Source organism: Parasteatoda tepidariorum, chromosome 10 (assembly GCF_043381705.1).
Source record: "Parasteatoda tepidariorum isolate YZ-2023 chromosome 10, CAS_Ptep_4.0, whole genome shotgun sequence".
In the NCBI taxonomy this organism is placed as follows: domain Eukaryota; kingdom Metazoa; phylum Arthropoda; class Arachnida; order Araneae; family Theridiidae; genus Parasteatoda; species Parasteatoda tepidariorum.
This window is the reverse complement of record NC_092213.1, coordinates 85629006-85639800: the sequence shown is the minus strand read 5'-3', so window position 1 is coordinate 85639800 and position 10795 is coordinate 85629006.

The following is a 10795-nucleotide window of genomic DNA, read 5'->3' as shown; positions in this document are numbered from 1 at the left end:
TCGAGTCGCAAAAGTCCTCCATGTTCCCATAACAAATCAATACCTCTGGGGCTACTGGATTGGAGATCAATCATTCTCTGATTCAGGTCAAAATTACGATCTGTGGATGAATGAATGGATGTATGAATGGGTCCGCCCTATAAACGGGTGTGACGTATAATGTGGCATAAGTCGAATTCTTGGCCATAGATGGCGCCACTGGAAAACAAGAAAAATCACACCCCCTCTGCCTAAACAGGCATACGTCAACCACAACAAAAAAGTAAAAATGAAGTTATTAAATAAAGTTAATAATTAAAGTCAGCGAAATTGAAATCATTTTATTTCACCGACATGCCGACCCAATTTTTGGGTTTACGACTACTGACGTTCAACTCCGTAGCCTTGTCATTTTGAACCAATCCAGAAGACAAGGAAACTCCTGGATCAGTACCCCCAGAGGTATTGATTAGTTATGGGAACATGGAGGACTTTGCGCCTCCACAGATTTAACGTGCATCAGTCAGGACAGCGGGGATCGAACCCACGAACTCCTTGACATGGGCCCAATGCCTTACCTGCCAGGATATCCCGGCCAAAAAGGTCATTAAAATTGGGTCGTAATTAGAGGATAAAGTTTAAAAGTAAAGTTTTTTTAAATATGAATGCGGCCCTACATTGCAATCTTTTGAATTTGAACTTCCTTTTCGGACTTTGATTTGAAGATTGATTGTAAGGAAGGATATAATGAGTCGCAAGTGATTTTTTTCTTCTTCTTCATATTTCTAATAAGATAGTAGTCATATTAAGAAAAATAGAGGAAAGAAAGAAAGAAAAAAATCAGAGATAAAAGATACAGAAAAACAGTGTTCGAAATAAACAACTTTTATGAAACATCTATTCTTAATTTAAAAGGAGTTAAAAACCAAGTCCCGTGTTAAAATAATAGAGAAACCAAGCAAAAGAAAAAGAAAAAAACTAAATGTTACTCGGGCTCGTGAGACCCGTGATCTATCTGAAAAAGGTAAACCCTACGATGGACAAAAGTAGTTCAATAGATGGCGTTTGCAATAACGTCAAAAAAATGTTCTTTTAGCAATGCTTTACCCTTAGCGTTTGTTGTTTTCCTAATGCAATAATTTAATTCTCGACAGTTGTTTTTATATTTCGCACAACTTTAATTTGGTAATTATAACTGCTAACAAAATCAAAAAAGCATTTTACATACAAATTTTCATTATAAGTGTTAGCTATTATACAAAGTTTTTTTTTTTTCACTTTCACACATATTTTAAATAATACTCTTTTATTATTATTCATATAGCTTGAAAATCAATATGCCTTACCTTATTGTAAAGTCATCAAGCGAATTAGAAAGATAGGCGATACATTAGAACAATTGTTTTTTATCTCAAATTCTTGCAGTGCGCAACTTTCGACCACTGGGAGCGTGCATAACTCTCTGCATGCGTTTTCATGATTCATTTTTTTTTTAGCATTCCAATCACGTTTTTATTAAATATCATTTTTGAGTCTCTGAAAAAAATAGGCAGAAAAAAGGTCCAAAAAAAAGGAACCTCATCAATAGAATGCAGATTTCGTCCGTGTGTCTCCCTTACATATAATTCCAGAGCAGTTTGTTCTATTATCCTGAAATTTGGGCAGCGGCTATTCCTAAAATTCGTTCAAAATTTTAAATTAGTTTATTCGGAAGAGCCGTTCAAAAAAAATTTCATGCTGTGAACTCGCCATTGATAAAATTGAGATTGCAGAGGATTGAGATTACAGACGATAAAATTGAGATTGCAGCCGATAAAATTGAGATTGCAGACGATAAAATTGAGATTGCAGCCGATTCTCTTTCTGTCAAATATTTTAACGGCTACACCAGTAATATTTGCTAACTTATAGCTCTTACAAAAAAAAAAAAGGAAAAAAAGGAAAAAAGAATTTTCTGCACTTTTTTAAATCCTTAATTATTTTTTATTCTTTACGAGAAATAACCTCATCGATCAGCATAAACGTGATTGATTTGTTGCATCAGTTAAGACCAAATTAATATTTCTGAAGTCATTTGTTTACAACGTATTTATTTTGTTTGTAATTATGCTTTTCAAATGCTAATCTATAAAACTAAATAATTTAAAATCAGCAGTAATTGAAACAATAAGTTTTATATTGAAAAGCAAAATGAATGGGGAATATCCGAATGGGATAAAAGTAAAAAAATCACAATCTCAATAAGATTAGTTAATTTTGGTAATATGTATAGCGCGTCAAAAAATTTAACCACTCTAATTAATTTTTGATCTAAGAAAATCGTACATTCAAATTTTAAAAAGGTCGTGTATTCAAAATTCGATTTCTCAGAAACTATTCAATCGATTTTGCTCAAATTTTGTATTTTCACTTATAAAATCACATACTTTAATGTAAAAAAAGTCATAAATGTAAAAAATTTTATGATGTAAAAAATATCATGTAAAAAATTTCATATTTTGCAATTTAAACCTTTCCGACTATTATTAAAAATAATAAATATTAGCTGAAATTTGTTTTTTTGGTTGGCATTATCTTACGATAAACGAATTTTACAACCATGTGCAAATTTATGGGGTATGGGAGGTTTTCTTCTTGAAGTACAAGTACCCAATGAACTGTAATAGTCTGCGTTCCTTGATTTTTCGATTTATTCAGCGATTAGCTGAATCATGTATTTGTTGAAATTTTTCCCATGTTCTATAGCACGCATTTATTTATATGCATTTTTTTATAATTCGCATTTATTTATTATATGCATTTTAAATTTATTCATTATAGTGCGTTGACACAGCGACGTGAAATTATATTATACTTTTAAATTTAAAAAAACTTTAAATTCTGCGTGATATTACATAATGTTGTACAAAATTACCTCTTGGATGATATATATATATATATATTTCATAAACATAAATGAATCCAGTACATCAATTATTAACAAAATTAAAGCAATGTTTTTAAAAAGATAATTTGTAATGAAAACTTTCATTAAAATAAAATTCAGAATTTATGAAATGCAGTAAGTAAGTTTAAAATTAATAAAGAAAACATATTACAAATGAAATTCTTAAAGTTGTTGTTGTTGTTGGTAATTTACGTCGCACTAGAGCTGCACAATGGGCTATTGGCGACGGTCTGGGAAACATCCCGGAGGATGATCCGAAGACATGCCATCACAATTTTGATCCTCTGCGGAGGGGATGGCACCCCCGCTTCGGTAGCCCGACGACCTGCGCGCGAAGTCGAGCACTTTACGGTAGCACAGTTTAACGAGGACCTATACCGCACACCCTCGGTCCCTACGCAGAGAAATTCTTAAAGAAAATAAAAAGTATGCACAAACGGTTTTCAGCAACAAAATAATATTTGTCAAATATTTATAGTCCATAGTTGACGTAAGAAGTTTTCTTTAAGTAGTTTTCATTGAAGAAACCATAACTGGTCAAATGACCGTTTAAGAACTAAAGCATCGAAAATGCGCTTATCATCTTATCGTTTTTATACATTTGACTTCATGACTTTTTCTAACAATTATATACAGTTAATATTCTATTATTATTTTGTATTTTGTTTGTTTCGAACAATACTTGTCGTATACCTATTTCTACCACAACCGGTCATTTGACCGGGAGAACAATTTATTGCTTTATGAGGTGATCGGATCAGAAATGACGATGCAATGCGTGTTCTACGTATTGCATTCGATGAATTGCACATTTCTGCAGAGACTGTTGCGTAGTGAGTTCAATTAGAATAACTGTTAATTCAAATTTCAAGTACCTAACATTTTAGATTAGTACTCATTTTTGTGTCAGAAAAATTGACAATATAACTAAACGTTTTGGCAAGTAGCTTATATTTTATGTTGATAGTTTTACTTCATTTCTAACTAACTGTTAGTTTTTACCCAGAAGAATGTCTAAACAATCAAGAGAGCCAGCACAAACTCTTTGAAGAAATAATATTAATTATAAGAATAATTATAAGAATTATAATTCTTATATGTTCTTATAATTATTAAAAAAAATTATATATAATTATAAAAAAAAAAATAATTAGAAGAAATATGTTCGCGGAAAATGTACAGTGGAAACTTTCCGTGTATGTAAAAAAAGCGTTGAGCAATGAATTAAAAATTCTTATTCTTTGTGTTTGTAATACATAAAAATGTGCAATACAATTTTGTTTAATTATAATAAAGTTTTCTTTAGTTTATTTCCTTCCCAACATCCATATTTCATACATTCAATTAAGAAATGTAAAGTCCCGTCATTTGACAGGCTATGTTAGAAATAGGCATGCGTTAAGTGTTGGTATGTTTAGTGTTAATAACTAATGCAAGAAGGGTTGAAAGCACCTTTAATACTAGATTTGCATTAAATCCACCTGCGTTCTTCACATCACCTGCACAATCCCCTTCCCTCTACTCTTATCCTTATTTCAATAACATAACTGATGGCTTTCAGAGGTATACTTAAAGAAAATAATCAATTTATTATTATTTGTTTGCTTGTTTGTTTACAATTATGTTTACCTCGGATCATTAGTTTGATTCTTGTGTTTAAGTTAAAGCTGATTAAACAGAGCATTCCTAAAAAAGTAAAAACTCGAACTAAGTTCTCAATGACTACAAATTCTCAAGTCGCCCTCAGTATTCTAATATTGAAAAAAACAGTATACTCTCGATATCTCGAACTTCGATAACTCGAAAACATTTTTATGTCAAAAAAATATTTTTCCCCTTAGCATTATATACAGTCGTTGGCCAAATTATTAATCGCACTTTAAGATTCTATGTAAAATCTTAATTATCAGCTGATATTCTATACAGCTTTTAAAATCGGAAACTGAAATAACCAGGGAGAGCATAAGCTAGGCAGAAGTGAGTAGTCGTTGTCGATAGATCTCTATTTTAGTATTTTGTCAAAAGCGTTTTTTTTTTCCCACGAATTTATATATTACGAATTTATTTGACGATTTTTGATTTATATCACGAATTTATTTGTTTTACTAGAATTTATTTGTTTATGCAGGTTTTTCCATTGCAATTCACTTATTTCAATTTTTAATAGACTTAATTATAGCCAAAATTTTAACCTTTTTAAAGAGATATCAGTTTTAGAAATTTTATCTTAAGATTTTATACTATAGCATATTTCTACTAGGTTTAACGAATTACATGTCATTTATTTAAATAAAAATTTATTTTAATGACTTAGTATTTACCAAAAAAGGTTGTAACATGGATTTGAATGATTGTTTTGAAATCTTAGAATTTTGTGCAGTTGCAATGTACCTAAGTTAGTAGCGAGCGAAGCAAACTATATAGGATTACGTAGCAATTTTCGGGGGTTGGCGAGCAGGGGGCGCAGCTCACTAGTATAAATATAAAATATTTATTATATCTGGTATTATATTACTATATATTATAACAATCAGACCAAATTATTAATCGCACTCTAAGATTCTGTGTAAAATCTTAATTATCAGGTGATGCTCTATACAGCTTTATTGTTTTGACGCGGTTTACACTTGTTTACGTTAGTGTATCAATGGATTAAATTCGACGATATATAATATAAATTTGGAGATTAGATAAATGAGACGACAGGTTATATAAATATAGACTATTTATTATATCAAGCATTATATTGTAATAATTAGATCAAATTATTAGACGCACCGTAGTTTTTTAATAATGACATGTTTTGCACTAGGTTATAGGCAATACTTTTATAGTTAAACATACATGTAGTAATGAGTTTTTATTCAGGAGATTTTTTATCTGCTTCCTATTTGTATTTATTTTTTACGTATTGCATTACAATATTAACCCACTGATAACTTATGCTCTCCCTGGTTATTTCAGTTTCCGATTTTAAAAGTGCTATATGTTGAGCCACCTGAGCTAGATTTAGCATGTGACATTTTTAGCTGCAATCATGGGTCGATTTTATAGCGTTGCCAATTCGGGGAGTTGTAATGAGGCTTTTTTTGGGTGCCGTGTAAGAGAAATATATATATANTTTATATACTTCCTATTTGTATTTATTTTTTACGTATTGCATTACAATGTTAACCCATTGATACACGGACGTAAACAAGTGCAAGGTTGCATAAAAACAATGAAGCTGTATAGAGCATCACCTTTAAGATTTTACATAGAATCTTACAATGCTTCTAATAATTTGGCCAACGACTCTATGAAAGAGATTCTTCTCAAAAACTTGCTATGTCAAATTATTTTTCGAAACCAATGTAAGTATACCAATTCTTTTCTATTTATTCCTTTCTAAGTATTTCCGATTTTATCATTAAATCCGAGTTCTCGTTAAATCCGAGTTTATAAGCGATTGAAATTTATAAACGAGTTCGACTGTATTTATTGTTTTTGGCATTATAAACGTTTTTAAATGCTCTTATAAAGTATAATAATACTGTAAAAAATGTGTTGAAATTTTCCCAAATTATTAAAACTGCTATTTTTGTTAATTTAGGAGTTTAAAGAAATCTTATGTAAACAAATGAGTTTTGAAACTTCCGAGTTCGATCCATAGTAATTTGATAATCATCAAGCTTTGAAAAAAAAATAAGGGGTCCGAAATGTATTTCATACAGCTTTTTCAAAACGATCGCAAGTTGGAGGGAAAAAAAATTTAAAAATACTCTTAAAATCTTAAATTTGATAACTAAGTGTTATCGAACACATTTCAATGCATGAAATTAAGTCGAAAAAAAAAATAGTCAAATATAAGTTTCTAGTTATTGCGTTTTTATAATTCTCCGTAGGGCACACTTAAAATCTTCAAAATTTTGGGAGTCTTTATTTAGGGGTTTTTATGTGCTGGTAAATTGAATTCATAGTTGACATTTTGAAATACACTAAAAATACCCCCCCGCCCAAAAAAAAAATGGCGGCTTAAAAAGGGCGACCAAAAANAAAAAAAAAAAAAAAAAAAAAAAAAAAACAATATAGTACGTTTAAATAATTAAATATAGCAATAGAAATATAATAATTTTCGTAATTTTATGTTAAAAATGAAAAGCAAATTATATTTCCGAAGTAATATTACAAAATAATGCGAATTAATTACAAAAAAAACGCGAAAACATGAAGAAAAAAAACATAATTTTTTTTTGTTGGTACATTTAGTCCACCTTTGCAATACGGGCAAAATGGGGCAGGTTTTTTCGAAAGAAGAAACATCAANAAAAAAAAAAAAAAAAAAAAAAAAAAAAAAAAAAAGTTTAGCCAATTACCTCGTGGAACTAAGTTTCGAACGTCAAATGATAAGATATAAACTATAAGTGTGTCAAGAGTATTAACTAATCCAACACATTGAAAAATTGTACTATCATTTCAGACTAATTACTCTGATAAAAATGTAACAGTAAGGTGAAATTCCTATATATATTTTTGAAATAAAAATCTAAAAGTTACATTAAAAAAAAATTTTTTTAGCATATTTACATAAAATTTTTTTAGCATATTATATTACATTGTACTCTTGTCGGTCCAAAAAGTAAATCATAATGTTTGGAATGATTATGAATAGTTAATTTGGGCTATATTAAAACTGTCTACACATGTTTTAGTTGAAAATTTAATTTTTGATTTTTGACCAAAGATCATGGTTTTCTGGCCCACAGTGTGGGTGGGAAACGAAATAAAAATGTTTTTCTGCCCCTTCTGATTGATTAAAATCGCGGATTCAATGTGGAGCGATAGATAGCCGAATGTGGCGACCATCACCAAAACCGATCCTCTTCTCTCTGGATGCAGGTTGCTATGGTAACGGACAGAAGGGGCGCGCTCCGACCAGATGTGCAAGCCGACCAGCTGACGGGAGAGAGAGAAAGCTTCCTTCTTTTTAACTCCTACTACGAGGGAGGAAAAATGGGAGAGGCAGCAGGAAAACCGGAGAGAGACAGGGAATTGTTTGCTTTAATGGCTACGTAGAAGGGCTGAACACTTGTTTCGCGTACTTCAATATTAAGAGCAGGATGGAAAATGGAATTTTCTGGGGTACTTTTTTTTTGTCGGTATTGCATTTTATTCTTTATCGTGCTTAGAATTTTTATGCTTCCTTTATTAAGCAGGCTTTAGGAAACAATTTTTTTCTTTCTTTTTGAAGTAGAAAATGAGAAAAATTCAGGAAGGCCCGTATTTATTTTGTTCTTGACTTAAAAGTACTTTAAGGGAGTTTATTATACTCTAAGTCAGATTTTCTAAAAACCGTTGAGCAGTTATATCATTTCGTTTTGTGAAAGAAAGCAAAAAGTCCTGGGTTATGAAAAATATTATTCCGGATCTATGCACACGTTAAACCACCTTTCATTAAAAATAGACTGCCTACGCCTGAAATGGATTTTTAATTAATTGAGGAGACTATAGCGTTTTTCCCAACAATATTTTTGATTTTTTTTCCTTGGAAACAAAAAAAAACTAGTCCTGTATAAGACCTATATAAGACCTGTTTCATTCTGAGCAATTTAACACAGAGTATATAAGACAATACTTGAAAAGAAATTTCCGAAGCTTCAGTAAAAGTACTGAAACCCATTCTCTGAATACAAAAAAAAAAAAAATAAAGCAATTGGTACTTGACCTATAACGTCTACGCTAGCTGTTCGATTATAAGCAAAATGGCGTGTTAAAGTTGAGCTAAGTTTCTCCGGCTAACTTAGAATGCTAACGAACGTGAAATTATTTATATACATCTCTTTATTGCACATCGAATTTATTGAATGTAATTCTTCCTCGTCTAAATCTTTTACTCTCAACTTTGAATTACTACCTGTTTGTGTATTTTATTGTAACAGTGACATATTTTTATTTTGTGCACCTGGCAACTTCGATGCATGATTAGTTTGTTTGTGTTCTACATGCCCGTCTTTGTGTTAAGAAATATAAATAACTAGTGGGCTGCTCCCCCTGCTCGCTAACGCTCTCCAACCCCCCCAAAATTGCTACGCAATTTTATATGGTTTGCTTCGCAAATCAAGATCGCTTAGCTCGCTACTAACTAATGTACATTGCAAATGCACAAAATTCTAAGAATTCGAAACAATCATTCAAATCCATATAACAACATTTTTTAAAAAAAAATTACATCTTTTTAGTGAATACCAAGTCATTAAAATAAATTTGAATTCAAATAAAGGACATGTAATTCGTTAAACCTATTAGAAATGTGCTATAGTATAAGATCTTAAAGCGTAACAGCACGATTGAGACTCATTTTTCAATGAATAACTAATAACAATAATAAAACCAATAAATTCGTGATATAAATCAAAAATCGTCAAATAAATTCGTAATATATAAATTCGTGAAAAAAAAGCGCTTTCGACAAAACACTAAAATAGAGATCTATCGACAAAGACTACTCACTTCTGCCTAGCTTAATAGTATGAGATTGCAGCAGCTGATAGGGCGAATTTCGGAAGAGATCACATGTGGTGGTTATTTCAGTTTCCGTTTTTAAAAGCGCTATATGTTGAGCCACCTCAGCTAAATTTGGTATGTGACATTTTTAGCGGCAATCATTGGTCGATTTTCTAGCGTTGCCATTCGGGGAGTTGTAATGAGGGTTTTTTTGTCGCCGTGTAAGATATATATATATATAGAGAGAGAGAGAGAGAGAGAGAGAGAGAGAGAGAGAGATTGAAATCTTTGCATGAGAATATCGAATGCGTTAATTAAGAGAATTGGTATGTAACGGGCTTGCCTTACTCGAAATAGAATGGAAAGAACAGTTGCTAACGTAAACAAATGCCACGTTATAACAACCCCGAAATACCCATCACTTGCAAGTAACCCATTAAACTGGAATCGTCTTAACACACAATTATTTATTCTTTATATCAGTTTTTCTACATTCATGTTTTTTCCATGACCTGGACTCGTTTTCTAATATACCTATCAAGCAAATGGACTGAGTGTGATATGTAGATTAAATTTATACTAGCATTTGGTAAATATTGTACATTTTGGGGTGGGGCAAAAAAAAATTCTATTTTACAAAAATCTGAAAAATTAAGTTTTTTTTTTCCTAGAATAAAAAAACAACTAAAAATGCTTTTATTTTTTAATTTCTTCGAGCTTGTATGGTTTTAAAAAGAGTTTTTTTCTTTAACTGCTTATTAAAAGTAGTCATTAACTTGATTTTTAAGAATTTTTTATTAATTTTTTTTCAATTGTCAATTTAGCAAAAAAAGAAATTATTTTGCATATTCTAATACGTTTTGAATGGTTAACATTTTGTTCTAACATTCTAATCTGGGGAACATTGAAATATCCTCGTTCATTGTCTTTGGAGGGATTCGAATCATATCACCGACGCAATTTTGCGACACGACCACTTCGCCGACAGCTCATTTTGCTGTCACAGTCGTTTCATCGACATTATCATTTCTCTATCACGATCCATAAAATTTTCATTCATATTCTCAGACAAACTTCATTTATTATTAGTTTCACGCTGAGAAACTTTTTGTTATTATTAAACATTTAAAATAATTTGAAATTGCGGGAATTACTGTGGTTATATTATAACAAATATCGTTTTGATAGGGTGTATGGTCTGATTTAAGGAATTAATTTCCCTACTATTTGTTACTGTTATTTTTTTCTTATATTCATTGTTCATTTCCTTACAATTAACATATTGTTTTTATGAAATTACAATAATTATTTATTTTGAGCCACAAAATGTTATCTGTTTTTCTGGGAAATATATATTTTTAAGGATAAACAACAGTGATGAATGAG